This window comes from Lagopus leucura, unplaced genomic scaffold, assembly GCF_019238085.1.
Source record: "Lagopus leucura isolate 7727_CA_CO unplaced genomic scaffold, USGS_WTPT01 Super-Scaffold_73, whole genome shotgun sequence".
NCBI lineage: Eukaryota > Metazoa > Chordata > Aves > Galliformes > Phasianidae > Lagopus > Lagopus leucura.
This window is the reverse complement of record NW_024962252.1, coordinates 26,046,874-26,057,166: the sequence shown is the minus strand read 5'-3', so window position 1 is coordinate 26,057,166 and position 10,293 is coordinate 26,046,874. Positions and strand designations below refer to the sequence as shown.

Here is a 10,293-nt window from a genome sequence, read left to right as displayed (position 1 = left end):
CGTTGCATCAGGAAAAATGAATACTACATTCACTCTCCTATGCAGGAAAAAGTAGGGTGCTTGTGACCACTGGATGATCATTCTAGGTAGAAACTTGCTGTATCTCACAGTGAGATACACTTCAGTTTTGCCATTTGCCCTCCAGCTGTCTTTCTTCATTTGAGAAGTCTACTGGGAAACTTGAGGTCAGTGTCCAAGGAAGAGGTTGACATGTAGCCTGCTGTTAGCTGGTTAGCATGTCATTTAAGATGTGTAGGATGAGATGTCTTACTGCTGGACTAGATGCATAGTTCAGACTGGGAAAGTATGAGACAATGTAGGAGATGAGCAGACAACAGAACATTAGCTCACCTCATAGCAACATTGATGCTGCAGATCTTAAGACTTTTCATTTGCTTGCTGCTTGCAGGATCTGCTTATTGCACTAATTTTTAAATACATGCACCCTCCTGGGGGTCTGTTTACTGCACAAATGAGAGTGTTTTATACTCAGCTGCTCTCCAATGTAAATCTCCTTGATTAAAATATCCATCAATTTGGCCAAAATGTAGGGACTTGATTCTGAGAAACCGTGGTGTGCTCAGCATATGCTGACATCCTTTAGACAAGGCTTTAATCCATTTTGCTTGGAGAAGATTAAGTGATAGCAAGTGCCTATTTTCTATTCTGGCAGTTTGCAGAGCCCAATATGCTATTTTTACTCACGAGATGTGATACAAACTTAGCAAAACTACTAATAACAGCAGTTTGCAAAACTCATTTCCATGCTGAGATGTAGAAGGTGCTATATTATTTCTTTTGTTAATTAAACCAGAAAATATAGATTTAAGGGTTGCTGCGGGGGAGGCTTAAACCAACAAAAGCCAAATTGGAAGCAAAAGTTGCGTTTTAACTCATCTGTTGTACAAGTTTTGCACTTAGAGCATTTGAGATGCAATTATGAGATGTTACAATGAAACTTTATCACCTTTTATTGCTCAGCCACCATGCTATGACAAAAATTACATTTTACAATCTATTTATAATTAAACTTTTTTTTTTTTTTTTAATAAGGGAAGTGCTGCGTCTCTTGGAGTATTTGGCTTGTTTAGCTTTTTATATGGCTGCGTGTGAGAACATTAAACACTTCCAATTTGGCGCTGTGTGCAAATGACAGTCCTCTGAAATACACGATCTTCCTTTCCCACGTATGCAAGGTTTCCTTGTTAAAATTACACACTTCCTTGCACTCTGCCTCCTTTGAAGATGCATGTCAAGAACCTACACGTGCAAATGCTCACACCGATGTTCTAGATATTATGCCAGTTACTGTCTGAATTTTCAGCTGATTGATCCTCTGAGCTATATAGGCAGGTTATGGAGGTTCTTGCTTGTCAAATCTAATTTCTGAGCCCTTGTTCTTTATTCTTGGAAGAAGAAAACAACCAAAAGGACTGCAAAATTGGGTTTCTCTACAAGATGGGAAAGGAGATTATTAGCATTTAAATCCTACTATGAGCATTCACATGGGTGTCCATGTACATCTATATTCTGACCCATGCATAGTGGTGCCACATTCAGCGTGAGGCTTTGTGTGGTCTTGCAATTGTGCTGGAGTAAACTGCACATTTCTAATCTTCGCCTAAAATGCTGAACCTTCTTCTGTCTATTGGATTTCCCTTCTTGAACATGCCTGTTCATGCAGAACTATCTCTCTCCTTACTCAAGCTGTGCACTTTCTGTAGGGCAAGGAGTGTGTGGAAAAGGCTATAAGCTTTAACAACAAAACACAGAACAAACAAAAAGAATAGGGAAAGCTTGCCACAGAGCCCAACCATTGAAAGCACTGATGAGGGCCTAGATAGCTGTGCCCCATAGAGATGCCTCCAATACCACAGGTGTCAAGGATGAAGATGACAAGGAGTAGGAACCATGCCTTTTCACTGTAACCATGTGTTTTTCATCAGAACCTGACCAGGGCCTTCTTGTTCCTATTAGTGCTGATTGGACTGGGCTACTCAGCCACAGATTTTGCACATTGGTTCTGGGCTTCTATGCACCTATAATGTTGTAGAAGCAGTACTTCAGTGCTGTTGATTCTAAGGCCTAAATGTGTCTGGAGCACTGGAGTATGGTATGATATGATATGGAGATGGTGGGAAGATGAGCGCCTGGAGGAGAATTAGTAAGCAAGGTAATGTCTTGTTGAAGTGATTTGGCACTTGTGTTGCTCAGGCACCAAATGGTATCTGAAGGAGTGGAAGCCTTTTAACAGCACTCTGTATTAAATAGAAAAACTGTGCAGACAAAAAGAGAACACTCTATAGGATTCAGTGAAGCTACAGTTCCATTATAAATATACGTATTTTAAAGAGTTAACAATCTTAAGAATTAGTTTGGCTGTTAATCTGGGGTCAAATTAAATACTCTTATTCTTGTGTAGAAATGCAGGTGCTTCCAGAGCAATTCAAAATAACTTGGAATCTTTTATTTACTTACTGAGACAACTGGAAGAAAATAAGTAAGGTTTGCCTGCTTGACCCCATGCACGCTATTTGACGCCCTATGTACTGTTTGGTCAAGTGTTTATAGTTTCATATTGAAAAGGCTGAGTTTCTGTTATGCTTGAAGAAAAACACCCCAAAACTTCATAATCCTGCTTGGCTTCAGGCCTGCTGAATTTGAATCTTTTTTAAATGTCAGTAAAAGCAGACTTTCACCTTTCTAGACCTTTTGTATTTTCACTCTCACTGGGGTTTTGTCTGTAGAAGACTGTATCTGTTATGTAATTTTAGGTCAAAGAAAGAATTTTTATTGATGCCCTGCAATGTAAGTGGGTGCCTGCCTGTGCAAACTATGTGTAATATAACCATTTGTCTGCAAGTTAGAGGTAAAATAGAGCTAAGGCTTTGGGGCTGACTGGACTGATAGGATGAAGAAACATTGTGATATGCATAACCTACGTTTTTAAATATTGTCTTAATGCCTTGGTTTTATAGCCTTCTCTTAACTACCATGAAGAAAAGCAGGTAACTTCAGATAAATGTTTCTACTTAACTTAAGAAATGTAGCCTTTGGGATTCCTCAATAGTTGTATCTAAGTCACATGAAGAGTTTTGTCACAGGTTAATGTATATATGCACAGGCTGACAGTTTAAGAGTAAGCACACTAGACTAAAGAATCAAGATCTTGGTTTGAGCAGAGTCCTGGGATATAACAGGGAATATATTTTAATAGGAAAAGTGGTATAATAAGTGGAGGAGTCTTTTTGCTGGTTTTTTTTTTTTTCTTCCCTAATGGTTGTAAACCAACACTCTCCCATGAATGTGGGGTGCTATTGCAAGAACATAAATATCTGAGTATATGAGCTACAGGTGTAGCATAGCACATAGATAAATTCTACTCCTGGTGCCTCTGCTTGTTCAGTCTTGTCTTGGCAGCTCCAACAACAGCTGCAGAAGCTGTTCAAGAATGTCAGTATGCAGAGCCAATGTGAAGTATTAATTCTTTGCTCCAAAGCTGGACAGAGACATTGACAGGAAAAAATCAGCTCTCTCAGTCTTTATCAAAGGGATGAAGTAGCTGGTAGCTGTGATGGAAATGAAAGGATGAAACTGTGTGGTCAGAGGGACCATACTGCCTTGTGTTTGGAAAAAAACAATCTAGCTACTTTTGGATTCAAACTTTGTTGTTCATTTTCTTTCCATGGCATTTATACCTGTTACCATGTTCAGTACCGCAATATGCTTGAGTCTTCTGGATGGCTATAATCAACTCAATAACTTGACCTAAGTAAAGAACATAAGAGTCCTGAATAGGATTTAGGGGTTAAGGTGAGCAGATGATTCAAGGCGAAATTCTGAAGTTGTGCTGAAGCAGGAAGGATTGAGGCACATTTTGGCTATGCAAGCAAGGAAATAGTAGACCTAGTTGGATGCAATTTTATTTCGGTACACAGTGTTGGTGAGCATAGCCATTAGGATAACAGACTGAGATTCCACAGCAGTAATTTAGAAAAGATTTGTCTCATCTGGAAATAGATATGTGAGCTGAGACAAGAGGAATTATCTTCTAGCAGGAAGTGATTGCAAAGGGATCCTTTCACAGGTTTGCAGTCTGGTGAGATGAGTCCCATCTTTGCTGCTTACGCTTTGTTTGCAATGTGTTGAGAAGTTGGAGGCTGGTCAGAAGAGGGCCATGAAATGATTTAAGAGGAAGAGAGTTTTAGTTACAGGCTGAGTCTGCTTAATTTATTAAAACTTGGAAGAGACGTGATTACAGTGTACTTTGAGGAGAGGAAGTAAAAGCCCTAAAGGTTCTTTATCCTGACAGACACGGGCATAAAAAGACGGAATGGCTGCAAGCTCAGGCTTGTTAAATTCAAATAAGAAATGAAGAACATTCATTACTAGTAATCAATGGGAAACAAATTGCCAGGGTTGGTAATGGATTCTTAATTTTTAGATAACTTCAGATTATAAATGGATGAAATGTATACTTTAGCAGAACTCAAGTTCTTGGGCTTAATATAATCAATCACTCTTTATTTGCTGTTGTTAATAGGAATGTTGAATCTTTTCAGTCTCTGAGGTTCTGTAATGATATGCTATCTGCAGATTTTACTCTTGTTTCTTTTCCTTTTTTTTTTTTTTTTTTTTTTTTTCTGGGAGTGAAATGTGTCTAGGAAACTACAGTATAATAAAGAGCACATATAAAATACATTTTCAAATCTGGCTCTATTTCCCTTCAAGAGGCTTGAAACTATTATTTGTTTTGTGCTGAGCGTTTCCAGCAAAATTCATGCTAATAGATTCCATAGCTTTGGGTTCTTCCTCCACTGCCCTGACACACTCAAGAATATTGTATTAAAACAGCAAACATGAGACTAATTCCCATTATGATTCTAGGCAAACTGCCTTAGAACCAGCAGAGCTGGTGCAGAAGCCTTCATATGGATTTCCTTTCTTCAGTGCCTCATTCCTTCACTGCGCCTACCCCTGCCATGACATCACCTCCAATCCTAGCCTTGCTTCCCCTGTTACCTCTGTTTTACCTCTTCTTTTAGACAAAGAGTGGCGAAAGAATGGCCAGAGAGACTTGTCTTCTCATGTTCGTGATACTCATGTCTTAGTTACAGCCCCTTCCCCATACATATGCTGACACTGCACGTGTATGATGCATTTATTCCCAATGGGTTGTTGACAATAACAGACTCACTCCATAGCCTTTCCCTCTGTGCAGGACATTAATTTAGATCTTTCTCATCTGCCCTGTCTCAGTTTTTTGTGACATTTGTAGGAAATTATTTGTCATTGATATCTTACCTTTCTGCCAGACCAGGCTGTAGGCAGCACATGATGGATGGATGGGCTGAGACAGCAAGATCACATAGGCTGCATTCCCCTGGGAAACCGGACTGAAAACACATAAGGTACGTGTTACAGAACGCACTGGCTTAACTTTTCTGGCCTGTAAATGTGTTTAAAACATAAATCTTCAATGGGAAATATATGAGTCAGTGAGAAGCGGAACAGAGTGAACTCAAGATGAGTTCAAGATGATAAACTAAGTGTCAGTACCTCAGAAAGTAGCTCTCCTTCTTTCCACAGACAAGTACTTTTTAAATACTGTTTTCATTTGAGTAATAGCATATCTCAAACACCACTAGATACTATAACATTTCATAGCAATATAAAAATGGATTACAGAAGCTTTGTTCTTACACCATTTATAGTCTGAAAACATATTTTCCTTCAAAAGGCTCAGAAATCTGAGCTAAGTACGGGGTTACATTAAATCTATTCTTTTTAGTGGGTTTTTTTTTTTTTTTTTTTTTTTTTTTTCCTGGATGTCATACCTGCTTTCTTGTCACCAGCTGGACCTACAAAGGTAACTGAACATGGAGCAAGTGACAAGATCAAGCCCTAATTCTGCAGTGTGGTAACTTCTGTTCTAAAAAGCAGAGCCGGAAGCAACAAGAGTCTGTGGTTTCCTTTGTACCCTGACGTAAATCAATGGGACAGCAACACTGTTACAGCTGGGCTGGGTTACTAGTTGCTTTAACAATGTGTGAAGAATTACGCATGCAAAGAGCAGCGATAAAGTCAAATATATGAAAGTGTGCAGTATGCTGCATGAGAAACAACTTTACATCATTAAAATGGTTTTGGCAGACCAACTTGTGCAGATTTCTCTGCAAAATAATTGTTAGAGATATTGAAGTGCAGATAACGAACACCAATATAAAGTTCATTTTGAAAGAAATATCAATTAAGCCCCGTGTTCCTTGAGGCCCTCAGAGAAGAGAACAATGAAGCAGAGCCTAGAAAATCCAGGTAACTGATGTGACTGTATCTTGGATTTGAATTGTTAAGAGATAGTTGCCACTACGTACAAAGGCTACTTTGAAAGTAATGCCTCCAGTTGTATCCTGTTGGCCCATGATGTCAGAGGTGAATGTTGATGGTATGGCAGTGGAGTGTAGACCTTCAGGACAATATTCTCTTATTTTGTTGTAGCAGAGGGGCAGTCTGTCCATACGGCATCTGGCATGGAAGAGTGGATGAAGCAAAGGTGTGTCATTGAATTCTTCCGCATGGAAAAAATGGCATCCACTGATATTCATTGAAGCTTGATGAATGCTTATGGAGACCAAGCAGTGGGTGTGAGCACAGCGTGGTGGTGGGTGGTACGTTTCAGCAGTGGGAACAGAAACAGTGGGTCACCTCTACTGGTGCAGATTTTGAGGAGTGCGGCATACAGGCTCTCGTTCATTGCTGGTGAATGCATAGCTAATAGTGACTGTGACTGTGTTGAGAAACAGTGGTTTTAGCTGAGAATTTACCCTATCAAGTAGTGTTGCTGTCATCCTCTGTTATAGTTCCCATGAAAATAAATAAGTAGGAGGCATTACTTTCAGAGTGGCCTACATATAAATAAACCATCTCTCCAGTTTCCTACGTAAGAGGAAATTGCATAAAGATCTATGTGGAACTAATTTAATATATGTATTCATATTCACTTCCATATTTTTATATGGCTGTATTTTTTAAAGAATTATTTTCATGGGATTTAAATTTTTCCTCCCTTTTATTTGATTTTTTTTGACCAGCAATTTTTTTAAGTAGAATTGTTCTGACTGCCTAATGGTCACATTTTTCCTCTGTCAAACTCATTTTAAGTAGCTAACAGAATAAAAATAGCACACGTTAGTGATAATGGCACTATTTCTACCAAAGCTGACATACTAGACAATGTTTTCCTAAGAAAACATCACTCTAAAGAGGAAAACATTTTTTTAATCATGAAAGTCCTTTCTGTATTGCACATCTTGAGAAATTACTCCCTTTTTAATGTTTATCTATTTCTCATTACGTGATTAAAAATTAGTTGTTTTGATTGTACTTGCTTCTAGTGGCTAAGTTTGGAGCCAAAATAAGGAATAAAGAACAAGTACAGAAAGATTTTATGAGGCTCGCCCTCCTTGTGAATATACACTCTGTGCTGCTCTTATTTTTGTGTAGGCACAGGACAGAAATGCTGGAAAAAGAAATCATTTGCCCCTCACAAGAATGCTCTGCAAAGTCAGACTGTCCAAAGGGTGTAATCTGACATGCTTCCAGCTCTTCTGAGAAGAAAAATGAAGATACAAGTATACTGATATGGTTGTAGAAGAATTAGTCCAAACAATGATTGATTTGTTCCTCTGGGATCAAGGAGACCTGTAACATGTTAATGTTACATGAACTGGAACAGCCCCATCAGAAGCCTACAACAGAACTTAAAAACACTTCCTGTGAGGTACAGTAGGACCTTGGGCCTGGATCTCCAACATCCCATGAGCAGCTTTGCATGATAGATATGCTTTTTCCTGTCAGGCTGTTCATGCAATAGCACAAAGTTGACACCAGATCCACTGAAGTATTTGAGCTTTTAGTTCTGACTGAGAAGCTAAGTAGGAGTTATAGGCTCAATGTCTTGTGAAGCTGCCTCTTAGTTTAGAGACTGCTATTTGGAATGTCTTTAATGAGCTGGAGAGACAAACTGAGAAGACTCTCTTTAAGCTCAGCAAGGTGAAATGTGAAGTCACAGCTACTACTAACCCAGTGTCTCCATACAAGCTTTCGCCAACTGGCTTGACAGGAAAAGTCTATGGACAACCAGTAGACTATAAGTGAGTAACACTCACTATAATACACACTTGCAGCAAGAATGGCTGTCAGCCTCCTGGGTTGCCCTAGGAGGAGCATTTCTAGTGGATTAAAGGAAGTGATTTTTCTTCTCTGTTCAGCACAGTGAGATCTGGAGTACTGAGTCCAGGTCTGGGATCTCCATTACAAGAGAGACACGGACATACAGAGTCGTCTGAAGATCTATGAAGATGATGAAGGACCTGAAAAATCTGACATATGAAGGGGCTGAGACAGCTGGGACTGTGCAGCTGGGATAAAAGAAGACTCCAGCAAGGTGTATGAATACCTGATAGAAAGAGTAAAAATGATGGAGCTGGGCTTTCTGTTCACTAGGGCCTGGTGACAAGACAAAAAGCAACAGGTACAAACTGAAGTGCAGAAAACTTCATTTAAATACAGGAAAAAAAACTTATTTTACCATGAGGATGTTCAAATACTGTTTAAGTCTGGCAGTAGCCTGCATGCAGATGCCTCATTATTTCCAGCTGCTGACAATAAATGAATATAAGCATTTACCTAACCAAATTATTACCAAGTAATTTTTGAAGGATGAGAAAGCCTGCGCATTTTGGTGTGTCCTGTTCTCTCAGTGGGGCACACGTAACATCCTCTCATGGAATAGTGTTGTTTATTTTCACTTCTGCAGACGCAGCCCTGGGAATGTTTTCAGTCATGCTCTTCTACCCCATTTCCACTATGGTTAATTTTCATTTAGTGGGTTCCTGATAGGTGTAATCCCTCCAGTACTGTGCAAGTAGAAGTACCTGTAGCTGAAATGATGAGAAGCACACCACAAGCGTGTCCAGATAGTGGGGAAAGCCAGCAGAACCTTGTGGAGCATTATGCACTTGTTGGGATTGCTTGTTGTATTATATAGTAAGATGATCCCCAGAAGCCAGGGTGTTGTAAAATTCATTTTATTTAATCATGACCATCGCATGCTGGGTTTCTTTTAAACATTCTGGTTTCTGCAGGCAAATTGTTTGGTAATCTCTATTTCTTGACTCTTGCCTTGCAGGCTAGAAACTCACTTTGGTATTTAAAAAAAAGAAAAAAAAATTATAGACAAAATTTTCAAGCATCTTCTTAACTCTGTCTCCAGGGCTTCTCAAACAAACAAAACCAAGCATCACAGAACTCATGAAAGTTATCAGGGAACTCTATGTCTTCTTTAAGAGTAACCAATCAGAATTTTCCTTTTGTGGCAAATTCCAACTGGCTTATATATTTATTCTTGTTTGCTTACCTTCCAAGTAGTAAAATGCAATAACCTCTGGGATTTTTTTCTGCAGTTCCTTGCCGTATCTGTTATATCAGTGCCCCCCTTCTTCTCAAGCACTTTCATTTTTGATGAACTGTTTTTGTGAAAAAGAAAGTGCAAGCTACAGCTCAATGAATAATGAAAAGAACTGAATAGCATATATTTTATTTAAACTTTGGTGGAAAATTTTCCTTCTATAAATTATGAAAATAAAAATGAATAATGTAAGGGGGAAATGTCATTAAAGGCATTGAGTGGCTTAGTTGAGAAATATATTCAATAATCCTTAGGGAAAGCAAACAAAAAGAGCCAACACCACATACACTAGGTTTCTTGACTAACTTGACATTCTCAGCTTTCCTCATACTAATCAAATCTTTAGATGCTGAATTTGGGACTGCAGTTGCAAAATAGCCCAACAGACAAAGCAAACAAAAAACCAGGTTTGTAGCAACTATTATGGGTGATAATCCTGGGAAAATCAGTCTCCTTGAAGTTGCTCATTTCTTTCATTTGCATCTTGCATACTAGCATTATACTGAGTCTTTACACTTACCACTGTCCCCTGTATACTTATGATATGATCTGGGAAATCCTAAATTTTGTTGCAGCCTTTGGAAAAATATCATAGTCACAAATACTAAAAAGTTATAAATTTATTATTTTATTATGATGTGCTCTTGACAGACTGAAGACAGGCTTCCTGGAGATAGGCAAAGTAGGAACACTCACTTAAGTATTCTTGAAAATTCTGTGTTTTGAAGTTCTGATATCTTCAAAAAGTCCTTGTATGTCAGTTTTTTATCTGTAAAATATCCTCAGCAGCCCTTCCTTTCTACGCTCCTTTCCTTTGTTAAAAC

At 38.7% G+C, this 10,293-nt stretch overlaps 1 long non-coding RNA gene across 1 annotated transcript; it reads left to right on the top strand.

Moving 5' to 3' along the window:
- Positions 1-2,013: 2,013 nt before the first annotated feature.
- LOC122190243 lies at positions 2,014-9,573 on the top strand. The gene is made up of 4 exons (XR_006182096.1): positions 2,014-2,173; positions 5,316-5,411; positions 6,499-6,553; positions 7,504-9,573. It is a non-coding gene; the product is annotated as an uncharacterized LOC122190243 (long non-coding RNA).
- The last annotated feature ends 720 nt before the right edge of the window (positions 9,574-10,293 follow it).